Here is a 27,313-nt window from a genome sequence, read left to right as displayed (position 1 = left end):
ACTTACTTGTTTCGGACACTTTAGTAACGAGTGTTCGTAAATTGTCCGGTAATAGACAGGCATTTTAAACGCGTGTCAGCTTTGTTATTTTTGTGTTTATATAATTCATTAGTGAATTTTCTTCGCTATTATATTCGTATCACTAGTTTACAAGAGTTTAAAGGTCTACAACTTCCGCGAACTAATATCGCGAAAATGAAATAATATACGTACGTGACCACTTTTAAGTGAAACATATATACACAAGTTCGATTTAAATGATGTCTTATATGTTATTGATTTATTTGTAGCCTGTTTAGTTCCACATTCATTCAGTCATTAGGGCCTTCTAGTTGACCTTCCTTCAATCAGTGGGCATCATAGTCAGAAACTAATTCAGTCATTGGGCCTTATAGTCACACATTCATTTGTCCATTAGGGTCTTATTTTCTTGCCATTCATTCAGTCATTACATTCGTCCATTATGGCCTTCTTTTCTTGCCATTTGTACATATTTGTGAAATTAAATATGTAACTATAAGTTTTAAGTGAATGTTATATGTAAGTAAGAAGGAAAAACATGGACGTCTCACCTTTTGGACATTGTCACCACGGATAAGTACTCCCGTTTACAATTACTTCATTTCCAGTATTTAAATAATTTAAAACGTGAACGAAACAAATGTGTAATTTACAAGCAAAGTGACCCTAATTATCTGATGTAAATAGTTTGATTTGATGTAGCTTTAGTATTTATTAGTGATATTAAATGGTTTAATTTACCGAATTTGTCCACACGTACATGTTTGGGTATATTAGGTAGATTATTATTATTATTATTACGAGAGAGAGAGAGAGAGAGAGAGAGCGGTCAATGGATTTTGCACTATGACCTTTTCGGTGCTCCATACATTGGATAGAGAGACTTAGAGTGACGTCATATTTCCCCAACTTCGAAAGGTGACTCGGTATTTATATCAAGGAGTGAAAAGTTCAGAGAATGTTCGCCGTATTGGATTGAGACAGCGAAAAGGTACAAACATATATTTTACACAGATTACATGAACTTACTGCTGTTGTTAATTTATTTTAAATCTAAAGTTCATCAGTAACGAGGCGTCAAGTAGGAAGTTTATGATGACTTGAGCGAGGAAAACCAAATGTTTATTTTTATACAACCGAAAAAGGAGTTAGGCATGTCTAAAAGTTTATATTGGCACCTACTTTGATCAAAATGTACATATTTCGCATTTTTACATATTTTTATTGACAATAACACGTGTATTTAACTATAAATTTGAGCAGATGTGGTCCAGTGTAACTAGCCGAGTTTATTTTGTTTATAAAACATGGCGTTCACACTGTCGTCATGCTTGGCAGAGCAAATACCAGTCAGGGACCTATCAGGTTTAGACAGTTCTTGAAATAACAGGTCCACACGTGCAGTGTCATCGGTATGTTAAATTTAAATAAGATATTTCGTGTATCTATTATGATGAGAACCATCTTCAATATTGGTAATTTGAATTTATGCATTTGATGTTCTCGATGATGTATGAGGGTCTGCACAAATTCACTGGCTCACAAAACCAATTGACACATGATTGCTAATTGTTCTGAATTCTGTGCGGTATTTTCACTTGTTGCAGACACAAGTATAGCTCGTGTCATTGTTTCCTTCTGCTAGCTGAAACTATACTGCACGTTGTCAGGAGTAAGGAACAATTGTGCAGCAACTGGTTTCGTAAGGGACGGTGCGGACCCTCTAAACACAGTGATCTGTCAATCACCAGCACTATTATTGCTAATGCACAGCTGTCATGATCAGGACTTTGAATTATGGTCATGTACTGCCAGTCGACTATGTATGAATGTCACAGCTGTCAGGTGGTGGTTGCTTATTTTTGTAGACATTAATTTTTATGAGGTAAGATGTCAGGGGCTCCAATTTAACAATTTTTGTTCTTGCTCTTTTTCTAATAGTTGCATTTTTGGAGAAGGTAAATAACAAAACAAACCTGCAAACTTCTATTTATACTGGCAGTTATTTTTGTGAATCAATACTGTTATTATCTATAATGGGGTGAATGAGTTTGGGAATACAAAAAAAGTGACAGCATTTCTGTATCATAAGTAACATGTACAGTTGAATTGTTTTCTTGTTTGTAATTGTTGTGTGATTTATACACGTTTTTAACTGTAGTGTGAATAAATCACATATTTGTTACTCTAGTGTGATTTATACACATGTTGAAGTTTGTATTTTTGTTCCATGAAAGGCTTGTGCACAATCAGGCTCACCAGGATTCAACAAGAATGTAGTTGGGACAGCCATTTTGTTTTTTGGGGACGGTCTGGATAATATGTGGCATATAGTTATGATTGGCCATCCTTCAAGAATAACTAGCACCTAGCTCAGGGGTCTCAAACATGGCCAGCGGGCTACACGCGGCCCACCAAGCTGTATCCTGTGGCTCACAAAATGATTGGCATCACAAGGACTCATGAAAGATAACAAGGGTGGTGTGGCCCTTGGGCCATCAAAAATGCCCCCATGCAGCCCTCAGGGTGGTTTGATTTTGAGACCCCTGATCTAGCACGTGATCAGACTACACATAGTGCAAGATTTCTGCTTTAATAGGATAACAGTGGAGAAATAATTTTAAATTTCTGAATGAAATCAATGGAATATGAAAGAAGTAACCTATTACCCCATTGAAAATATAATTGTTGTTCCATAGTGCAGTTTGTATTATTTGTAGGTTTATATATGAGCACAGCATTAGCTACATTCTAATGCATATCTTTCTTAAAGTAATCCATGACAGAACAAACTTGGTTTTATGTTTTGGAATTTTACATTTAGCCAAATTTACATGCTTTAAGGAGTTTATTAATGATTTGCTGTGTACCATTGGAAAATATAATACTCACAAAATAATGCAGGATTTTAAAATCTTAACTTGCATTTTCCTTAATTACCTTGCATTTTGCAGGTATGCATGTGTTAAATTCCCCAAATGCCTTTTTTCATTATCTCTGTTCACTGACTCTAGCTGTTTACTTTCTTCATTGGACATGAGTTGGTGTAAGGGTGCACAATTTTTTAGACTATTTCACACTATATTCTTTCATGGTCAGCATGACACATAAACAGTAAGATTGATTTATGGGCTAGCCTGCCAATAAACTTGGTAGCAAGCGACAATATCTCCAATTTGGGCATAAATTGAATTTTAAGTAGGACTCACTTGGTTAACAGTTGAGATGGAAACGTCAAACTATCAGCTATGGTTGTGAAGTGGGGGTGTCTGATCTGCAGATGTGTTTGAGGGGGTTGGGGAACCTATGGATATATGAATAATGATAGGTTTAGTGATTACCAACAAAGTTGGGATAATGGTCATATGCTCCAGACTTCTCATTTTGATTTTCTTTAATGAGTGACAAAAGGTATAAATGAAAACAATTTTTTTGTATAATTCCATACTCTTGAATTTTTGTCCTGCCACAAGTATATATAATTTGTGCTGATAATTTCAAGACTGGGAAATGGAGAATGATGTAGGGACTGAATGATATCAGTGGCAACAATCCCATTTTTTTGGACAAGAAAGGAAAAAAAGTGCCTTGATCAGCAGCTAGTTGCAAGTTGAAAATTTATCTGAGCAAGTAAAATTTGAAATGTATATTATTTGTTACCAGGTAATCTTATTCAGAATGAAAAAATAATCCTTTTAAAAAAATTCTTTTTAGTTTTGTTTATGTATAGTCTCATGAAAATGTCCATTCTAGGCATGTTAGGAAATGTTTGGATTTTTCCATTGTGCGTAATGAAATAAAGATATTTAAATATGGTCCACTTTTTCTAGGTATCATAATAAAACGCTGGCCAACATCGTGTCTTTTCTTTTTATGTGGCTGTTTGATGTATGCTGCTACTTTGACACCAAGACTAAAATTATTCCACGTACTTTTATTTATTTATTCATCTTTTCATCTGACAGGTTATTTCAGATTGGGGTGGGGAAGATACTTGGATTTTCTTATGCAGAGGCCTAAATAAAATTGGACATGCCATAATACCATAATAAGTTTGAAAATATGTGTAAAAAATGCCAGTTCATGAATTATTTCTGTTATTTCAATAAGAGTCATGTATCGTGAACAGTTTCTGGTTGAGTCAGTAATAAAACATTTATCTAAGAGGTGAAAATACTTAACCTGTGATTTTCATCTTTTCTGAATTACAGCCATCACAAAACACACAAGACTCCGTATGTTTGATGCTTAAGTGAAATAATACATGCATGAGATGTCTTGTAGTATACAGTATATACATTATCAGTTCCTGTATACATGAATATATACACACTTTCGATGCTATGATTCCGTTTGACTGGTATAAATCACTTCCTGATGATTACTTGCAATAAAATGACTGATAGGTCATAAACCTGATAAGAAGAAGAATGTACCAATTAATCAATGTCCATGCTTGGGTGTCACACATTTGTATCTACAGAAAGAATAAGATTTTTTGTTTATAAGCAATTAGATATTGGCAGTATCTTAGTATTTTTCATTAGTGTCCACAGGCTTTTTGAAGAGAAATCAATGCTAATGTTACAGTGCATTCATTTATTAATTTTGTGTGCTTTCTGATCAGAACATAAGATTCACTATATGCATGTGATGTGGGAATGAACCTTACTGTCATATACTGTTAACTGATGGATTATTTTTCACTGTGTCCTTAAAGTTATGGTTTGTATTAATCTTGAACAAAAACTGGTATACCATGAAGTTTTGTCTGTACGTGCATGTATATACAGCTCCTCAATAACTGTAGAAGATGGAAACTTCATAGGATATGTTTTGGCATAGTTTTTGTTGACTTACACAACATCTATAGAATTTTGACACAATTTTTTGTAGAGTGTGGGGTCACTGTGGCTGGGAAAGGTGAGAATGGGCAGTACCCTCGAAAATTTTTCCAGATTTCTTCTCCTTCTCTTTCTTCTTCTACTTCTTACTTTTTCTTCTTCCAAACATTTATTTAAAGTGTTTATGATATTGTGATACCCCATGATCAGTCTGTCTTTCCAAATGTATGTTCATCAATCAGTCTATCTGTCCATCATGATAACACCATGGAAACTACTGGGTTGAAATTCATGAAATTTTATCTTAGTTTCTGTGGTCATTGGGAAGGAGTCAGAATTTAAATGTACACAATTTTAAGTTAAATGATATTAAGTAATTTTTGACTTGTATATAGTTGGAAGGTGCATTAGATTTGTGATTGATTTTATGTTGTGATCCTTGCATCACTGTATGGGGAGATGTGCTGTGATTGGAATAATGTAGTAAAAGCAGTGAGATTTGCATTCGAGAGCCTCTTCAGTTGGTTTAGTTATAATTTCTGTTGTTATTAATATTAGTAGTAGTCGTAGTATTTAAAGTGTTTTATCAGCTACTTCTTGTAAAAGCTGACAAAATGAATTTTGTGATTTATGATACCCTCATTATACAATACATTATGACACTAAAGTTTTGGTGTCTAAATACTATTCTTTTTTTAAAACTTAAATTGACAGATTTTCATTTACGTAAGAAACACATTTCTTTGTTGTGACTTTGTTGATGTTGTTTTAGGTTTAATGCCATTTCTCAGATCAAGGTAGGCTATACATGGCAGCCCATATACTTTTCAGAGGAAGAATCCTGGGAAAACTCTGGAAAGAATTGTCAACCAACAGGAGGCTACTGGCAGCTTTCTCACATACCCACATAGGCCGAGCCCAAGACACAAACCTATGCAGACAGAGATAGGATTGTAGTGATTGGAAATTGTGAGTGCTTTTGACCACTTGGTCACCTGTGACCTCATTGTAACTTTTTAAGTGGTATCTGATTGACTGGAATTGCAGTATATTGCAATATATAAGCTTTATATAGGAAACACTTTAAAAAAAGATTGGCATTAAAGAAACATTGAGACACTGTAAAATATGACCATCATCTTGATTTACAAGGAGTTCTAGAGAATATTAGTCTTGCCATTTCAGAGTTATTGCTTTGCACAAAAACATTAGATTGCACAGAGTACTTAGACACAGGGTTCATATTTTGATCAGTTTATATATAGGGTTAATTTTCTTCAAGCTTTGATGAGGTATCTTTTTGTATGAAATATATATCATGTGATTTTATCCGGCTGTTCATATGTGTGTACGTGAATGATCAGACACACATGTCAATATCTGATGCAGTTGTGTTGAAAAAAGCTTATGTCACAATGTCATCATGGAAGTTTATTTGGGATCATCAGTGGTTCCATATTTATCAAATGACCCCTACATCTCATTTCCATTTTTACCAAAATACCTTTGATGAAAGGTTCATACTTTTTGGCAGTTCTCCAGGTCTTGTCTTGTTACAAATACAGCAAGTAATTCTAACCAAAATAGAGTTTGGAGGTGCAGGGTTAGATTTATGGCACTCATGTTTGAGAGATTTCTTATACTCTACTAAATTTTTCACAAATTTAATGATGATTTTGTACCTTGTTTTGTTCATATTACTGTTCATATGTGAATATGTGGGTTAAACATTTTTATCATGTTGCCCCTCTAAGAAGTACAGTAATAGATCATACTTGTCCAACCAGCTGTTGATTATCACTCATTTGGTTATACATACACTGTCTGATAAAATCTCAACAGTAATGTAGGGTGACAGGTGGCCCATGCTGCTTGTTTATGTGACTGCTACAATTCTGGTACACAGTTGTTCTGATGTCTGTTTTTTATGGCACAGCATACATGATGGTCTTTGTTTTAAGGTAAAGCACATATGATGTTCAGAATGTTATTAATGCTAATATGAATTATAATTACTGTGAATTCCATAATAAAAGCCAGTTAACTGAAGTGGCTTTGTGTCAGGGTGAATAATTGCAATTTTACAAAGTACATAAGGATATCGTTGTTATTTGGAATTGTCTCTTTGATGGTGGTCAGAAAGATAGTTTGTTTACCACATTTTAAACAGATTTACTGTAAGACTAAATTAAAAACGTGGTTCTGGTTACACTGAAACAAATTTTTATGTTAGGGAGGTCAGTACAAACTTTATTTTTTGTACAGATGGATTTAAATGAAACATAAACTAGAAAAGAGTGCCACTTGCATCCTGAATCCCTTTGCCATCCCAAAATATTTGTTGTCTTTTTTTTTTTTAATGCAAGGTAAGCAGTTAAAAAATAGGGTTGGTCAGATAACAGAACCACACATAGTTTAATTTCACCTAAGCTAAATATTAACTTCTTAACGGGTCCATTTTGGAAATTTTGCATAAATCTGTGTGATATATCTAAGTTTATTTTATATAATTGTTCTAATGCCTTTTTCCCTAAAGTATGAATGTCACAAAGCACTGGGTTTAATAAAACTCATGACTAACAAAGCAGATGGAAAGGTCTTACTCTTATTATAAAGGACTTTAACAAGATCTAAACTGAACTATGGCTTGCTTGTGTAACTATGGCTGGCTTGTGTAACTATGGCTTGCTTGTGTATATATCCGCTTGCAAATCTTGCCTGAAGATGCTTGTTCTGATAAAGAGACCAAATTGCCTTACAGCATTTAGAACTTCCCTTTCCAAAAGCTTCAGTGTAGAAACAAATGAACCATCACTTTATTTCAGATGAACAAGATTGGCTCTGACCTCTAATCCACCTAATCCTGCATGTGATTTTTTATTTAAGCATTTAAGCCCTAATTCACAACCCTGTATGATTAGAAGCCAAATTTAATTTCTCTTTGCTGTACAAATTCATCCTTATCTAGAAGCAACAAAAATCAATTTTTTCACTGTTGTAAATTCTCTATTTCTAAATTTCAGTCTTGGTTATTGAAATAGTTTTAGTTATCCAAGTGTTTGGGGGAGAAGGAGACTGGATAAAGGCAGTCATTGGTGCAAGGTAACAGTGGGCAAGAGCAATCATATGGTATTGGAACAAGGGGATTCTGGGTAAGGCACTCTTAAGGTATTAGTGCAAGGGGATTTTGGATAAGGATGATCATAGGGTTAAAGGGGTAATCTTGAGTAGTACATGTAATTATAATCATCCTTAATTGATTGATATCCTGATTTTAATCACAATAAGTAATTGTAGTTATAAGTAACAATAAAAATACCCATTAATTAACATGAAAAACAGAATTTGTACTTAAGATAATGTATTTTAAAGCTGCAGTCCATTCCAAAACAAAACTTGAAACTTACATAATGGTTATGTTCTTTGTAGCTCTTAACTTTTGTAAATGATTGTCTTGTTGCCAACCCCCATTATCCAGTTCGGCATGTTTTTTTGGGGGGAAACTCTGATACTGGTTAAACTTTTGTGCTGGTTTGTTTTTATCATCATACATATGCATTACAAACAATGTATATTGGAAATAACTCTTTATTTAAATGTTATATTAGATATCCTTTTGCATTTCTTACCTCGATATCGTGTTTCTTAAATATAACTCTGGTAATGTTTTAAATCTCCAAAAATAGGGGATAGAAATTAGCAGCATAGCAAGTGGTTTTAGTGGTTCTTGTAATTATTAACAGACTGGGGTAATCTGCTTTCAGCTTTTGCTATTTGTTTCTTTTTTTGTTGTTTAAAGTCTCAGATGTCTGAACTGGTTTAAGCTTTAATTGAAAAGAAATGTATGGAGATGTGTTGATATATCCAAAAAAACCATCTACATTAGAGGGCAAATTTAGTGCATTGGAAAAGCAAATCATGTGATCCAGCAGTCTACTCCCATTTCTAGTCACAAGAGCTCCAGTTCTACATTAACCTTAACATCTATAGCAGCCAGCAATCTTCTTTGTCCAATGATCTTCTTCAAAGGAAAAAACAACCCCTGAAATATAATACACCTCTCCCTCGATAACTTATGCACAACGGGGTCCACAAACACAGACCGCACTAAAAGCGAGGCACGAGTTACTAAGGGACCTCCAAAAATTGAAAAAATCGCTTTGACATCGAGAAAACCGTTGGGGGTGTGTGACATTAGGGAACTGGGCTGTTTATTGACTGAATCCTCATTTTACAATCACGTTGATAATAATTTTTAATAACTCGCTTTTCCTAATGAAGTTGTTCATTATTCTGTTTAAATAACATTTATTTTCAAAATGTCCAACATATGAAAGATAGTTCCAACTGGTTTCAACAATCATCACATGCATGTGAAAAAATCTGTGTATTACATCACTGCTTTTTGTTTTCTTGATGAGCCTGATTCCCATAGTGGTGTTTACTATTATCCTGCCAAATCAGGAGTCCACAAGGCAGGGAACTAGATTAATTGTTGATACACCACCAAACAAGATTTCTTTTTTCAAATACACGCTACATTTATTTTGTGAGACAATCGTCTATGTTGAAACTCAGTTTTTGTATTGCTCAGTTAGTACAATATTGATGTTGTGAATTAATTAGTTGGAATTAATAATGAAACTTCATATCATCCTTGAGGATATCCCTTAGTGCCAGTTCAAGAATTCTCGGAATCTTGCTTGTCCACAATGGTCCGTATCTGTGAAATCAAGCTCTTTATTTTACAAAGTATTCATTTCGCTTGGCTGCCTTGTTATCATTGATCACAGTTATGAAAGAGTTGGTTAATTTAAGTTGGTTTATGTTACATACACAATAACATTTATAAGTGTTCGATAGATCAAATGAAAAGAGTTCACCCGACATTCGACCAGGGCTGCTAGATTTTAAGTTTGTAGGATTTTCGTGCCTTTTAACTTTTATTTTATTTCACCTCTTTTATTTGATTCAAAAGACATAATTAACATGATAATACAAAGGAGGCCAGCTTTTAATTCAGTGCAACAATACGACAAATACTTCCAGAATTCGGTTATCAAAACACGTTCAGCACTTAATTAGGTTCTCAGAGAAACGCTCGCGGACATAGCTGTTATGGTAGATTGATGCATTTTACTTATAATTACAAGAGGACACATTGCATTTATGACGAGTACACTTAAAAGGAGCTAAAAGATAGAACTAGAACACAAATTTCAATTGATAAAAATTTTATTTAATTTGTATTTATTTATTAAAGTACTACCTCCACTGGGAGTGAATGACATTTTCATTGATCGAAATTTCCTTACATATCATTAATTGCAGTGTACTAGGAATTCGTTTGGAAAGAAAATGTAAAAAATTGTATGACCTTGATATTTCATTGTGTTGATTAAAATTTCCAGGTCCTATCTACTGTTTTTGACGATAAAACGAGTGATACATCAAAGTTTTCATTACCAATTTTGATCGCGATTTTCTTCAAGTTCAACAAATTGTGATCAATTTTTGGGCATTTTCTGGTTTAAAAAAGGATCCACACTGGAGCCCACATTATAAGTGGTTTCGTAAGTTATCAGGGCGAGTTATCGAGGGAGTCATGTATACTCAAGGCTTGATTGTTCAAGTTCCTGAGAAAGGCTAGATGAAGGAGGACCTTGGGGAACTCGACATAATGGAAATATGGAAAAGACATATGAAGAGAATGGCCTCACTGCTTGTGTTGGACTCATTTCGTGAGTACCATATGAATAGCCTAAAGAGTAAAATGAGAAAAGCAAGTACCCACATGACTTTGTTCCCAGGAGGCTGCATGAGCAGTCTGCAGCCTACATTTATATCAATAAGCCAGTTAGATCTCTTCAGTTGGCTGTCTTACATGTGAGATGAGACACAGAAGTTTAATAATGATAATAAGAATTGTGAGGACACTCCCCAGAAGATACTGCATCTATCCAAGTAGCAGATGGTAGACTGGATCATTTATGACTGCCAAATGTTACAAAAGTGCACGGGTATCGTAAAGTAGAGTTTCATGGTCTGTTGTATCAGCAATGCCCTTAATGGAAAGAAAAATCATCTATTCAGAAAGGATCGCATTTAGAATCACCTAATATCCATGATGAAGAATGGCATGAAAGGTTCTGAACCTGAAGAATTGAAGCAGACAGTTCATATTCTCACTAAAGTAAATTAACTTCTGTGATACAGAGTGTTTGATTGTATGCAGATTATTATCTTTGTATTCCCTTTCCCATTAAAGTAATCTGGGTTACATTCATTTGTGATAAAACAGTCAACATAATCTGACATGGCAAGTTTCACAAGTTCTTGTAGTAGTTCTCCATGATAACATCAGATTGGATGTAGTCTGTTTGGTGTTGACATGGATAATGCTAATCTGCAATTAAATTCATGAACTAGTCTTAGAGATTTGGCAATTATAGGGCAATTCATGTCATAATATTGAGATTGCTTCAAGCATTTTTGAAAAAACTATGGACTATCTTTCAGCATTTTATAGGTAAGATAATAAATGTATGAATGCAGGTAGATGTATATTACTTTATTATTCCAGTCATGTTTGTAGACAGTTTTATAGACAGATATGCCTGCATGACCAACAGCAGTACTTGTACACAGGAGAAAAACAAACAACAGAAAAAAACAACAAAATTCTTCTTATTTTTAAAATAAGACACTGAAATATTGTCGTACTTCCGTTGTTTACTGGCAAGCAAGGATACACTGCAGCCTAATATATATGTACATAGACCATTTGTACTAGTGTTGTATATTTCCTGGGAACGTTGATACACAATCTTTATAAGAATGATATTCATTTTCTGAATAAAAAATGTCTGAAAATATATCATTTTCATTTGTACACTAATTATCTGGATGGAATGAAAGTAATTTTTGGGAATCCATATATTTGGGTAAATAATAAATGCAACAGATGAAGAAAAGTGTCTAATAAATCTTGTTCATTGCATTATCTACACAAAAACATGGCCTAGCCCATCAAGGACATAACTTCTTGTTCTTTTCTCATTGGATAGCCTAAATCTTTCTGATGATATGATAATTTTTTTTCTATTTAAATTTTTTTTAAATTTGAAGATATGGTGGCCAGAAAATTGCAGAGTCCATTTTTGTAGATAGTTCTGGTACATAAGAAACTTGTAGATGTCAAAGACAAAAAAAACAAACAAATGATCTGCACTAGTTCATTATGCTGAAACAAATTTAACATTGTAATGTGTATTTTATAGCAGTAACTTAAGACAGTTATAAAATTTAATAACATTATATTTATAATACAGCTCATTTTGTCCCCACAAGCTTTTAAAACATGGCTATATTGTTTTTTCTGTGCATCATGTTAGCTAGTAGAGGTTTAGACAAACATGCACAAAACCAGGGGCATTATTGTGATGTAAACTGGCATGACATGTATTACCAGTATTTCTTTCCACCATAGACCTGATACCCCCCATCTTAAACCTGGAACAGGGGTCAGAATAGTCAGACAGTTCATTTACTGTCAGGATATATTTGAATGAAAATTTTAGAACTGACAATCATGATAAGATTTTTCAGATATGCAACACGAATTAAGTATGCATCTGACATTAGCCCATGGACCTATCCATATTCCAAAGGAAATACCACAGGGTCATAACCTTGAAACCGTTAAGATTCCCAGTTTAACTAAATATACATACATATTTGGCATTAATGAAAAAAAACCCATTCAATTTTGCAGCTGCCATCCTCCCCAGGGTAAATCCTTACCCTACCCTTCCACACCCTACCATACCCCAGGTACATAACTGACATTGACCAAGAGTTTGTCTCTCCTCTCCTACCCCAATGAAAAGACATATACTTACTTATCACATAGTCTGTACACTTTGCCTATAGTGTGTGCAGTTTCATATTTTTGATATTATAACGTGAACATATCACTTTTTGTGATTCGGATTAGTTCAGATCAGCCAATGAAATTATTTTTATCACTGATTGGCTATGATCATGGGAAAACTTTTTAACCCCACCTTCTGGAATGCTTTGTTTTCAGTGAACAATGGCGGCCATTTTTCAACTTGATTTTCGAAAGGAAATTGAGGAAAAATTATTTCGGCTGTCTGAATATGGACAATTTATCCTGACATGGGTTTGTTATGTCATGTATAACATTATCATCATAAAAGTGGTGTAAACTCCAAGAAAAGAAGAACAACAAGAAGTAAAACTAAGGGTTTTGCTCAGTTCATAATGGGTGTGTAGGGTTGTGATTGGTTGGGGTCAGTAAACCTGTAGCATGGAATCCACCTTATATGCAAGCATGGTTTAAATGTTAACTTATTTAAGTAAATAAACTCACATCTGTTCATAGAAGAATGTGGACATAAACCAGTCTCCAAACTGACAAGTTTATTCAACCACTGCATATTTATGTGGCAAATATGTGATGCAATTCCAACTCAAAATGAAATATTCATTAGTCTGCTGTTCCAAGTCAAGTACTGCAAATATCGAGTCACAAATATAGTACAGTAAATATGGGAATTTCTGCATCCAGTAAACCTTTTTTCACATGAATATTGCAACAATGTTTAGTTGTGAAAGTTACATGTTAGGTTATGTAAACGTGGATTGTCTGCTACTTTCTAATGGAATACTGCATCAAACAATGCAACATCACGTGCATTGGACACCTGTGTTAAAAAATGATCGTATCTGTGTAAAATGTTCTGTTTATTTAGGAAGGACACTTGTTCTTTTCAAATGTTAATACTAGTTCAACAGTGGGACTATTTTGTTATGCACAACAAATGAAAGGTGCAGCGCCTGTCAGAATGAACGAAATTATATGTTCTTTTTATCTAAATAATTTCCACTGAAATAAAAACTATGTGATAAAAAGAATCTCAAATGGGTAATGATTTAATATTAAATTTATGAAACTCGTTGAATAATGTCTAGCTTTTGCTTGCCAAGGATTTCATAAATTCAGTATTAAATCATTACCCATTTGAGATCCTCTATATATACAGCAGGCATTAGCCCCTGAGTCTGTCTTATACACCCAGGTAGTTGAGTCTTGGAAAGCTATGCAGTGGACATTAGCCCCCGGGCCTGTCTTGTACCTCCTAGTACTTTGGCCATGGAAACGTATGCAGTTGACATTAGTAAACTGGATCTGTCCTGAATTCATAGGTTCTTAAACCCCATATCATAACTTGGAAACTAGTATGAACAGGACATAAGGCAAAATAAAATTCTGGTCCGCTGAATTTCCCCGTTTATCACTGCCGACCCTAGCACTTTTTTCCCCAAAGGTGAAAAAAAGGTAAAATATTTTTTGGGTAAAAATTCTTGAAATTGTTTTGTTAATCTAATTGAGCTGGTTTTGCCCAGTACTTGACGTGCATAGTACATATATGTATTAGTCATTATAAAATATATATATTAATTGTTTAAAAACACAAGAAACAATTACCTACCTACCATGATTGTACAACCAGTGTAATTGGATCACATTTATTTGCCCCCAGAAAGACTGCAGATGACATTAGCCTCAGAGTCCATCTTCTACCTCCAGGCAAAGTGCTTGGGTCATGGACAACTGTGTTTCTTGAGTCCATCTTCTACCTCCAGGCAAGGTACTTGGGTCATGGAGAACTGTGTTTCTTGCATTAATCCCTGCTGCAGTTGTCCTGAGCTACCAGTACTTGGCACCAGTGTCATAATTTGGAAAAATATTGTAGATCCTAAAATTAAAACCATTTAGGAACTCTGTTCATGATGAAATCTGATTTAAAAATACATTGGATATTACAAAGCACATTGCAATGCCCCATTCTGGTCTTTTTGACACATTGTTTTTCCTCAGTTATTGTTTTGTTGTGTCCCTTGGGCTTCATCTCATTCAGAGGTTTTGCAATATACTTATTGGGCTATTTTTTTAAAACTCTGGCATCAGTACCATGGATACTTTGATTATAATTGTTGAAGGAATGTATATGCAGTTCTGTGACCTACTGGTTGTGTCAGAGATACTCTAGTGTTTGTACTCAAGTTGATTTTATGAATGGTGTTGCATGTACAATGATAAAAAAAAATGTGAATAGATACAGATCCCTGATGAACTGTTTGGTCTTTTTATGGCAAGTCTTAATCTTTTATCTAACAAAAAAATTGTACGTGATAAAGTTTTGTCTCTTAGCAACTTTTCAGAAAAGTCCCATTTTAAAGGTAAAGTAATGAAGCTGAATAGATAAATCTTCAACTAAATTCTAAGGAACATGATAGGCTTCACAATACATGTGTGTGTGTATATATATATATATATATATATATATATATATATATATATATATATATATATATATATATTTGTCCAAGTGAGCTAAGTGGTTTTAAGTGACAATACATGTGGGTAGATGTAGCTCATAACTTTGAACCTTGCCCTAACATAAGTTAAGGGCTAGCATTATGCTGGTAGATATGAAAACTAGTGTACCAGTATATTCTTCTAATTGATACATGTACCAGTGGGGATTAGATCCCCTTTTAAACCTTTGGAACTCAAAATGTAACATGTATTCCCAGACTTTTGTGAGTGAGTGAGAGTTAGTGGAGAATTCATTGGTAAATGTGAGTATCTCAAGCTTATAATTATTTGTGCATTAACTATTAACATGTACCTTTATGGATTTTACTAGCCAGATTTAATTGCATTTGAGTAAAATGTAGTTATTAGTTCTCAGGTGGAAAAGCAACTAATGTAGTTTGGTTTGAACTTCGTATGGTGTACTATGTGCAATGCACTTGTTTTTGTCTTGATGCAGTTGTTGGAATTCTGGCAGGGTGGCATCTTATCGTCCTGTGCACTAGTTTTTATGACTAATACATGTGTATATATAGTAACAAATTTAATTTTTTAACCAAGAAAAGAGGAAATCAATCTACAATTTACATTCAAGTCAGTCCGATTTATATGATTACGGTGCAGTTGTATTCATAATAATTTTCACATTGAGATGGATTTAATGGCTGCCTTGCCGCAAGATGTACATAACAGTCTTATATTAAATCAATAAACCTTCTTAATTACATTATTTTTGTTGTTTAATACTGTGTTGACCATGCATTTATTACAACTTTGAAGCAGAGAACGCAGCAAATAAAAATCAATCCAATATAAATTTGAAAAAAAGATGTCAGCTTTAATATATTTGCAGTAATGATAAGCTTTGAAATTTGATGTGAAAGTCAGGCAGGATTTCAAATTTCTTATTAAAGTCAAGGACTGCAAGTTTTAACTTTAATGGTTACAGAACTGTTCCATCATTTGTCATCCGTCATTTATGTGTGTTTCTGTTAGCACAAGTTTGTTTTTGCTAACTTTTTGATAATTACTTGGAAGATTGCCATTAAACTTTGCACACACATTCATTGTAAGATCTAGTTGAACTTAAATGAAAATGGTGCTGCTCATTTGTCCATTTTGGCCATCATCTTGGAAAGAGTACCATTACTCATCCTGAATGGATAGTCTTCTTGAAAATTTTATTGCTACTGCAGCTAGATGGAAAGTCATATTGAAATGGAGTTTTCACCGAAAGACTTCTTATGATGTCAAGTTGGCTTTAAAAGAAAATGATGCCAATCTGACATTTAAAATGGTCACCACAGTGGCCATCACGAAAATCTTCTCCAAATTTGATGGTCAAATCGACATAGGATATTTACCAATAGACTGCTTATTATATCTAGTTAGTCATAAATGAAAATGGTGCCATACAGACATCCAATATAGCAGCCACAGTAAACATGTTGAAAATCTCACTTATTCTCATGAATGGATGATCATATTGGCATTTGGTTTTCACAAAATGTTTCTTGAGGTATAGTTTTTCCCAAATGAAAATGATTCTGATCTTTTATCCATGCAGTATGGCTGCCACAGTGGTTAATTAGACAATATTGTCACTCAGGAATATCAGAGACGGTTTCAGCACTCAGTAATTACAAAAAAGAAATTGCCTTATCTTGAAATCCTGGAAATCCTTTTTGGACAGTAGTGTTTCAATCCCTGTGAAGGACTCCTGGTTTTTATTTTTTATTGCATAAAGTTTTTAGGGGGTGGTGTGGAAATGTTAATTTCTCAGAGGGGCTTAAGCATTTATTTCTGTTATTATTATTATGTAAGAAAGGCATAAGAAAAGTAATATGTTAAATCTTGTGTGCATTCTGAATTAAACAAAATAGGTTACCATAAGACCTGATTAGGTACTGATCATTTATTTTTCATAGGGAGCTGGGATTTTGTTGAGAAAAATGTCTGCTTCCCACAATGGCTTGGCAGTAAATCCCAGGTCCTCCTCTCCTCAGAATGAAATTGCCAGTGCTATAGAAAGACCATTATTTTGGAAGACCATGTATTATTCAAGACATGTTCCTCATGCACGGGTTAATTGCATTTTATAAAATGATGACTTCTATTTAGAGTTTTGCAAGACCTGGTTAATTTTTTGGTAGAAAAAGGAGTGATCTTTCTGTATATACAGCATTAGTGGAAAATTACATGGTTACCCTCCATTCAGATTTGTATCTATAGACAAACATGCAGATCAGAAGAGAAAAGGGGAGGATCCATTTGATTCAGGTCTCTGGATTTTCTTTTTCACCTTTGTGTTGGGATCTCCATACAAGTGAGAAATACTCACAACGTGCACTTGAAAATTATTCTTTGGTTTAATTTCAGGCAAGCACAATATTGACAAAGTCATAAACTTTGTCGTAGTAGCAGTCTTCCTCACATATACCTGTATGTATATGCAAGAAGAGTTAGTGGCCAAAAGTCTGTTGGGAGTTTTCCTCTGAGAAAGTTAATTTCTCTCCAAAAATTCACACTGCATAAAGAACATGTAAGGCTCTATATTTGGCTGATTTAACTTGCACGTTGGTAATAGAGACACTAAATATAGATGAAGACAAGCCCCATGAAAATAATGATATTCTAGGCAGGTTTAGCAGTCAACTTCCCTCTAAAAGGACATGTTGATATTGACACCTGTTGTCAGCACTGATTTTTTGCAAGTATGCACACAGAATACATTTGTTTTAGTGCAAGTAAATTCTGCCATGTATTCTATCTCCATGTTGAACTGGTAATAAATCTTTGAAAAAACTTCTCAATGGACCTTATACACAAGGAAGACACAGAAGAAAACTGTAATAGACTTCTTTGTGAAAAAGTCAAATGTTGTTTAAATGTAATGTTCTAAATTTTGTCATGACCTGACACTGACAAGAAGATTGGGCTGTGAATTTATCTAGCATTATAACACACAAGGAAAGACACAGAAGAAAACTAATAATGTATTGTCATGACCTGACACTGACAAGAAATTTTGTCATTACCTGACGCTGACAAGAAGATTGGGTTGTGAATTTATCTAGCATTAATTATAACACACAAGAGAGTTCTTCAAGTACTGTATGATATTTACAGTTCATTTTTGGTAAGAGAACTACTAGTCGGTGACGTACAGTTTGAGGAAATGTACATTCGATACATTTGTGCCTGAATTGAAGCGCTACTGGAATGGTTGAGCTCAATAGGTTATAGATGTGTGTATACAGTAGCATTTTACATCACCTCATCACAATGTTGGCTATATAATGCCAACTAAAGGTAAATGTTCCACAAATTTAAATATAAGATTAAATATCAGAAGAGCTAATGGGATGGATTGCTGTCAATCATCTTTGGTCAGCCCTAAGTCCACCCATTTTCACAAGTTCTTTATCCTACTTCTAAACTACATGGAGGATTGCTATGAAACTTCAACCACAGATTCATCCCAAGATATGTTGTGTCTTTAATGACATTGCTTGGAAAACCAGCATGGTGACTACATGCAGTGGCCATTTTGCATAAAAATCTTGTTATCACTACATCACCTGAATGGTTGGCCAAGGCATTTTCATAGTATGACTTCTTATGATGGCTAGTTAGTTGTAAATAAAAATCTGATAGCCAGTATGGCCAACATGGTGGCCATCTTGAAAATCTTATTGTTTCTCATGGATGGATGGCCCTGTCTACATGAGGTTTTCACTGAACACTTTGGACAATATGATGTCTAGTTTGGTTTGAATGATCTGGCATCCAATATGGCCACCATGACTGCCATCTTAAAAATCTGATTATGACTACTTCTCTTGAATGGATGGTCATATTGATATGGGTTTTTTCCCTCAAGACATCTTATAATGTCAAGCGGATCCTAAGTAAACATAGTGATAATCTCGCATCCTGTATGTCCACAATGGCACCCATAATGAAAATATTGTTGCTACTCCTAAATAGAAAGTCATATTGACATGAGGTCTCCAGCAGAAGACTTCTTAAAGCATCTGGTTGCTTCTAAATGAAAATGGTGTCGGTCTGACATTCAGTATGGCCAGTTCTTGAAAATGTTATATTGCTCTTGTATGTATGGTCATATTGAGATGGATTTTTCACCAAAAGACTTCTTGTGATATCTGGTTGGTCCTAATGAAAATGGTGCTAATATTGCATTCAATATGGCAGCAGAATGGTCATCTTGAAAATCTTGTTATTGCTTCTCCTAATTGCATGGTAATCTCAACTCAGGTAATTCAAGAATGTCAGAGATGATTTCAACACTGTGCAGTTGAAAAGAACAAACAGTCTTATATTGTAATCATGGAAGCTCTTTTAAAATTATTATGAAATTAAGATACACATAGTTTTATTTTGTTGTTTTATTCAGTATAAATAGGACATTTACTTGTAGCAAGTAAATATTAAATATATTTTATTGTGTAGGTGTAAAATTATTTCAACGAGTGACAACGCCATGAGATGAAATATATCCATTACATTTTCATTTTTTTTAATGCTCAGACATGTTGGCTAGCTAAAGTAACATTGAAATGGCAGATTTCTTGCAGTAATGTCAGCTATTTGTCATTTTTGTTTTTTGCTGTCTTTTGTGTACATTTGCACAGAAAGTATAACTAGTTTAGTAAAACCTGTTGTGAGAGAATGCTTCTTCTGCCAACAGAAAACGGTCTGTCAAGACAGGTGGTCCCTCATTACAGGTTTGTACCAAAATGCCAGTTTCCAAGATCCAGTTTCAGAACAATTTAATGAAAAATCACTGTACATATATTCTATTTAATAACAGTTCTTGCTAAAATATTGTATGCATTCATCTGAAAACAATTATAGAGCAATAAAGATATACTTCTATCATTAAACATGAAATCACATTTACATTTGAAGATCACAAGTACATGTATTAACATATGAAATTTGTTTCTGATTTACTCCTTTTTCTTTATAACATTACATTTGTTTTACAGATATTTGAACCTCTATTTTGCAAGTGCTCTGCGCTTTTCACATCTTTCAGTTACAATAATTATTTTCTTCAGTGTTAAAATTTTTCTCTTTTTAGTGTGTCCATTATTATTAAGGTTCTAGTTGTTAACATTATTAGTGCTTAGTTGTAATGTCGACTGTAAAGACCTTTTTGACTTTGGGAAAATATGAAAAATCTATACATGTGAATTGCATAAATAGCAGTTAATCAAGTAAAAAGAAACAGTTATCTCATCCAGAAACAGAACAGCTTAACTCAAAGAAGACATTCAGGGATTAACTCTATGCACAAAGTGTGTAACCATGTCACACCAACTTGAATAGACGACTGGTCGTGTTCAGCAGTTGGTCATTCAAGACAGCGTTTATATGATAAAATCGATCCATGCATTACGATTATGGTCACAAATAACAGGTGGTTGCTCATAGCAGAGGTCCTTCATTAGAGGTTTTACTGTAATAAAATTTTCTTCCCTTTTTCAAGGTAAGAAAACACATACACTGCATGTACTTTGGGACATAGGTCATCATGTTACTGCTGCACAAAGTGAATGTCAACATAGCAGGTGAAATTCTTTGGTTGTAATGTTATTGTTCTTTTTTTAAAAAAATTTTAAGTGAACAAAATAAAATTGGTGGTTCGTTGAATTAGCAACATTATTTTTCTTCGAAATTCCATTGATTCATGGAGTAGCATGAGATAAAATTCTTGTCATTATCATTTACTACCTTTCTTTCTCTCCCTCTCTCTCATTACATCTATCCATTGGATGATGAACCCATATATGATGATGATAGCCTAGCCCATAGTTACAGAATACTGTATTAGTGTTCTTTATGATCTGTCGGTTTAGAAACTGTTTTCCCACCAGTCCTATTAAAATATCAGTTTTGTCTGTTTATACATATTGGATTGTAATGATTATGGACTGAACTGTTATGATCCCATCACACACTGAAAAGTTGTATCGGTTTTTTCTGTTTCAGGGTTTCAGGCTTTGACAAAAGTTTGCAAGTTTTCTTTCCTTCAAATTTTGTTGTTAGTATGGGTTTAACACCATTGTTCAGCACATGATATGTTATAAATGGTGGCCGGCATATTTGGTGTGGGAGGAACCTGGAAATAGTCTGGGAAGAACCGCTGACCTACAGGAGCTACTGGCAGGCATTTCACATGCCCATGTAGACATAGTTCAAGATGTGATGTACTCATTTGTTAATTGAATATATGTTGTGTATTATGTTTCATGGGAATTTAGTATTGGAAGAGTTGAAATCTGTCTCATAAACAGTACACATTATAATGCATGCCAAAATTCATAAATTAATTCAGTAGTGCCTGTATATAAGAGTCCTAACTTTATGAGATTTACGAAATCATATAAATCCACATCCTTGGAATGGCTGCACAATGGACATTGGCTTCTTGTTGTAAATTTCTTAGACATTATCAAAAACTTTTATTGCCCATTGTAGAATAGAGTTTATTATGGGAGGGTAATTCAAACCAAAATATGTTAACAAGGTGCCAGTTATTAACACTCCACCTTAACAGTCTTAAACACATGAACTACACATGTAACTGTTGCCCACATGTGAAGTCAGACTATATGAATAATGGGTTTATTGCTGTCTGCAAAACTATAGTATACATCTGGCAGCAAATCAAAGTCTCCATTGGCTACAGGTAGTCTTTAGTAAAAATGAAAATTAGATGTTGATATTACAGCTGTATCAGTAGTTATTAGATTTGATTTATTAGACATGGTAGATATTTGGGGCTTGGTTTTGTGGTTGCCTGTGGGTGGCCACATTGACTTGATGAAGGGCTTCCACCAGACGAGAGTTTTGAACCTGTAGCCATATTTAATCATCATTCACTTATACAGTGAATAGATCTGAATACTTTCCTTGCACAATTAATTGCTTGATTATATTTATGAACAGTTTGAAATTTATTCCAGGTAACATTATGACTTTGAAACAGACACTCAGTCCATTGTCTACCTATCATCACACCAACTTGCCTTTAAAAAGAGAAGCTTGTATATTGACATGATTTGAAATGTTATTGCCCAGTCACTAGCTGTGCATAGTGGTTAAAGACCATTGCATAATTTACTGATTGCATTAAAATGCAAGACACAATTTCAGGTATGCATGGTTCATTCGTGGCTGCCCACTTGTGCCACTGATCTTTATTTTTACATCTTTGGTGCCAGGAAGTTCTCTCCATGGAGCTCATAGGGCAAATAAAAAGATACTTAAGAAAATACAGATAAAATATCAATATTGTTGATTGCCAAAACAACAAAAGACGATTGATTTCATTGACTGGTAGGAAAGCCCATTTTAGTTAGCTCACTCAACAATCAGATCACATGCTCTACAATCATTAATTGAAATTGTTAAGAAGTAAGGATTAAATCTAATTAAGCAATTCACATTTACATCCAAAGTTGTGCACATGCAGGAAAAATGTAGACTTGAATATGCAGAACAAATTCTATGGGGGAATGGTTACTCAAGCATGTGGAATTCAAAATCTCAGTACAGAAGTCTTGTGACGGGACAAGCTGATGATCACAGATGCTTGGGTCATGGATTTCTTCATTTATGCAATAAAAATTCATTTTTCCAGAATGATATACTTTGAATCAACTATTGCAAGTCAGACTATAGTACCATTTTCTACAACTTCCTCATCAACTAAAATAACCATGACCAGAACAGTGGACATAGATCAGAAGAGATCATGGGTTGGCCTGTTGTCCATCATTCATCCATCTGTTTGAACAAGTTTGTTATTTCAACTACTCCTAAACTGCTTGGAGGATAGACATGAAAATTTAGATGCAGATTTATCCCAAGGACTAGTTGGTCCATACCACTAAACCTTTTCTTCCTATTTCACATTTTAAAAGAAAATTATAATTTTCAAAAGCAGTAAGTGTGTAGTTGACAGTTTTTAAGGTGGTCTTTTTTTCCCTACAGCTGGTAGAATCACATGTCTGATACTTGATGCCAACCTTTTGCTGGTTGAAGTTTGTTCATAGGCATATTTTTTAAAGGCACCTAGGTATTAATTACAGAAATGTATACAGAAGGCTCTACTGTCTTGACACATTTTAAGATCTCTTCATATCAGTTTAAAGGGAGAGAGATAGCGAGAGCAAAAGAAGAAATATAAATTGGCCTAGATAGGGAAATATGGTGCTAATGGATATGTCCACTGCAGATGCTGTTTTGAGAATCTTGTCATTGAAGAACATCACAGGTGATTTCAACATTTTGTAGTTACAATGAGGAAGAAATGATCTTATCTTAAATTCCTGGAAATTCTTTTTGCTCAGTATAACCTTAGCCCTTTCAAGGGACTTTTGTTAAAGGCGCAACAGTGCATGCTTAGTATATGATTTAGAACTCTTACACAATGACTGACTTGTAAACAACAGCTGCATATTGATTACCTTGCTGTAATTTGGAGAGTTTAAGGCCAGAGGCAGGATATTTATTGACTTATTATTTCAATAAAGGGAATGATGTTGGTCCATGGAGGCTTGCGAGTCTTTTGTTGAATTTGCTGACCTTTGGTAGCAACGGGATAAAAAGGCCATTAAATGTTATTGTGATTATCAGAAGAGGGATATTTAAGGTAAGCTCTTATTCTTTTTTGGTCAGTTCATGACAAAATGTGAACTTTCTCCCAATGCTAAAAAAACTGTTGCTAAGAAATACTACAAGTTCAACAATGCCAGGAAATATGAAACTCAATATTCACAATGAATATCATCAGTGGACACCAGTCAGCAATAAATGTTTGCATGTATTTTATTTTTTTAAAATCTTTGCAGTGAACTATGAATTAAAGAAGTCTTCCTTTTTTGTTGTAATATTCCTATCAAAGTCAGCTATTCATGTTGAGAACTTGCTGAAAGTTTATTATAAAAAGAAGAGAATACATATTATGGTAATATGATGCTCTTGTTTCCTTTAATAGTGTTTAGTTTATACTGGTTTGAAATCCAACTGGTTTTCATGCCAAGTTACTGATCAATTGTGAAATCTGATCTGATCTGATGTCTGCTGTCACTTGTATGCTGATTGCCTGTTTCGACTTCCAGTCACTTGTTTTTCATTTAAATTGCTTCATTTTGATGTAGCACCTAATAGTTGTCAATATCATCTGCTGTCTGTACATGTGTAAAAGTGTCATGTAGTGTTTTCCAAGGGTTAGAATTCCCTTGGGAACACTAAGATGTTATTAGGTTTTTCTGCCCCCCTCCCTTTAAGAAATGTAGGTACTATTTTTATATAGTTTAAGCCCATTTCCTATGAAGTCTTTCTTAGTTAAAGGAGTCCATTCTCAGAAAATGAAACACAGATGCATTGAAATGAGTAATAAAATATTTTTAATTTATTTTCCATCACAAACTTCTATTTGTTGAAATAATTTTTTCTTTGTTGGATGAATAGCTTGAAGGGCCACCATTTTGTTACATGTGTACATGTACATTGCAATATGTTGCACAGTTCTTGCTAAATTGTTTAATAAAATGGCAATTTTAGACCTGTTTGAAACAGTAGATAATGTATTGGCTGTTTTCAGGGATCGTTGGGGCTTGGGATTAAAAATCAGTAGGACCTTGAGAAATTCTTTTTTTTTGCCTCCACTCTTTAGATATTTGTCTGTACAAGTTGTTTGAAATGGGGTAGGTATGTTGTGGTCCTCAACATCCAGGATCACATGCACTTATAATGTGAAAACATGTGCTTTCAGTTACTTCAAGCCACACACTTGCAAATTGGGGACATGATTCGATCGGATTATTGTTGTTGTTTCGGGTTTAATGCCATTTTTTTTGCAGCAAGATATGATGTACATGGCAGCTAGTATAATTGGTTGAGGAAGACCTCAGAAAACCCTGGTAAGAACTAAACAGGAAGTTACTGGTAGCTTTCTTACATACCCACATTGACAGAGTCAGGGACTCGAACCAACAGGGACAGAGGTTAGATGGCAGTTATCGGTAAAGACGAACACTTTAGATCACCTTGTCACCTGGGGCCAATGATTCAGGTTGGTTTGTTCTTCATATAGCTGAACTTTTCATGTAACACTTCACTGCTAGCACCTGGATAATTTGGCTGCCTTTTGGTGAGAAAAGAATAATACGAGAACCATTGCTCTGATTTCAGTACATTTCTAGTTTTTATTACATTAGCCAATACAGAGAGTCATATACCATACTTTGTTTTGTACTTCCACATGTACATGAATAAATCAGATATGCATAGTGATTTAGAAACATAAGTGTCCATGAGATTTGGTTGTTAACAACAGGAAGTTGATGTAGGGCAATATTGTATGAAGGGGATACAAGAGCTTTTACTGACGTATGTACATGTTTATTAGAGGAGTCTAAACATGAACATAGTCTGGATTTTGATGGTCCCTACATAACTATGTTTTGTATGTCCTAGGTTGTAAGACCAGAGAGACGTATGTTACTTTTCCATTGGTGGTGACATCATCTAACAAGTGTTGTCAGAATGTTATGAGTTTTGTTGCATCTCCACTTTTGTGGATATATTGCGATATTGATCAATTCCATCTATCAGCGTTTATGTCTATCAAAGTTTCCATCTACACCAGCTGAAAGAATATGATCATATTTGGTACATTTTATGAGGAAGGGTAGATGACATTGAAGGTTTCAAATCCTGGCTGCAACCTGTGATGGTGGATGGCATGGGGGTCAGAGTTCGCATTTTTCATTATCATTTGCTGCATGGGGCACATAATCATTTTGTATTTGTTGGTGATGCATGGGAGAAGTTTGTTTGCCCTATTTGCATGTGAAAAGTTTCTGTACATCTGTAAAGCAATTCATATTTTTAATGTGATCATTTCTGTAGAAAATGACTTTCCTGTGTTCCGATACTTCATTCTGAATAAGCAAAAACCTGCATCCCAACAGTTTACTTGGTGAGAGGTGGTACACCAGTGGAATTTTTGGCAATTTTATGAATGTTAACCCAGAATGTTTGTCTGCAGCAGAAATTAAACATGCCCTTTCTGTTAAGTTCTCTCTCTGTCTCTGTCTCACTGTCTGTCTGTATCTCTCTCTCTCTCTCTCTCTCTGAAATTGAGGGTGAAACTCCAAACTCCCATTTTGGTAGATTGCTGTTGACTGGTGATGACCTGAACAATGTTCCCATAATTCTTCCTGTAGATCTTCCAATTATGTAAATGAAAAGTACACCCTTTTAAAATGAAATGAAAGCAACTATGAATTTTTTGTTGTCTATTTGCATATACTGGTGCTGACAGACATCTTCATTTGTGCATGAATACTAATATTGCCATTGTAGTTATTTCCAAGGTTTTATTGTTTTTTAAATGATAAACAAAGCAGATTATGATTCCTTATAAAATTGCAAAGAAAAAAATAGATGACAAGAACATTTTTATATGTAATTGTTTTGATAATCATTGATGTGTTCAGCACAGTGCAGCTGTTCTGAATCTTTGCATTACAATATATGTTAACCATTTGAATACCATGTAATTTATGGGGGAAAAGATGGACAGTGGAGAGACGTACGTCCATGGAAATACAGATCAGCACAGCAAATATTCTTGGAAATCAGCCAGTGGGTAGTATTTGTTGCTTCTCATGTATAAATTTTCTGCAAACCCTTATTATTTACATTATATTTGGCAGTGAGCAGTAAGTAAAGAAGGTCAGTCATGTGACCAAATGGGACGTTATTCAGCTTTCAATATTAGATACAGGAGACTTGTATTAAGATGGGGGGTTTAAGGGAAAGTTTATCTTTGATAAACTGATTCACTATTTTCTGATTTATTTCCAGAAAAGGAAACATTGTCTGAAGAATATGATATTAAGTTCAAACACTTCCCCACAACAAAATTAGTGCTTATAAATGACCACAAGATAGTGTATTGATCTATTTAGAATGGAAATACTGCAAAAATAGGGAACTT

General features: G+C 34.3%; 1 protein-coding gene across 10 annotated transcripts in view; it reads left to right on the top strand.

Moving 5' to 3' along the window:
• Nucleotides 1–915: 915 nt before the first annotated feature.
• The window catches only part of LOC149801587 (tumor necrosis factor alpha-induced protein 8-like), an 83,858-nt gene continuing 57,460 nt past the window's right edge, over nucleotides 916–27,313 (top strand). The window contains exons 1-2 of one of the 10 annotated variants that reach the window (XM_089955823.1): nucleotides 926–1,012; nucleotides 23,838–23,956. The gene's annotated coding sequence lies outside the window, so the exon portion shown is untranslated. Of the gene's footprint in view, nucleotides 1,013–1,349; nucleotides 1,434–1,829; nucleotides 1,907–4,904; nucleotides 4,945–6,764; nucleotides 6,827–7,888; nucleotides 8,018–15,354; nucleotides 15,537–23,837; nucleotides 23,957–25,818; nucleotides 26,060–27,313 lie in introns of those variants that run through there. The other 9 variants (XM_089955827.1, XM_089955825.1, XM_089955821.1 and 6 more) reach the window with 9 other exon arrangements.

Source organism: Sinohyriopsis cumingii, chromosome 4 (assembly GCF_028554795.1).
Source record: "Sinohyriopsis cumingii isolate HCF-2022 chromosome 4, ASM2855479v2, whole genome shotgun sequence".
NCBI lineage: Eukaryota > Metazoa > Mollusca > Bivalvia > Unionida > Unionidae > Sinohyriopsis > Sinohyriopsis cumingii.
This window is presented reverse-complemented; position numbering and strand designations above follow the sequence as displayed.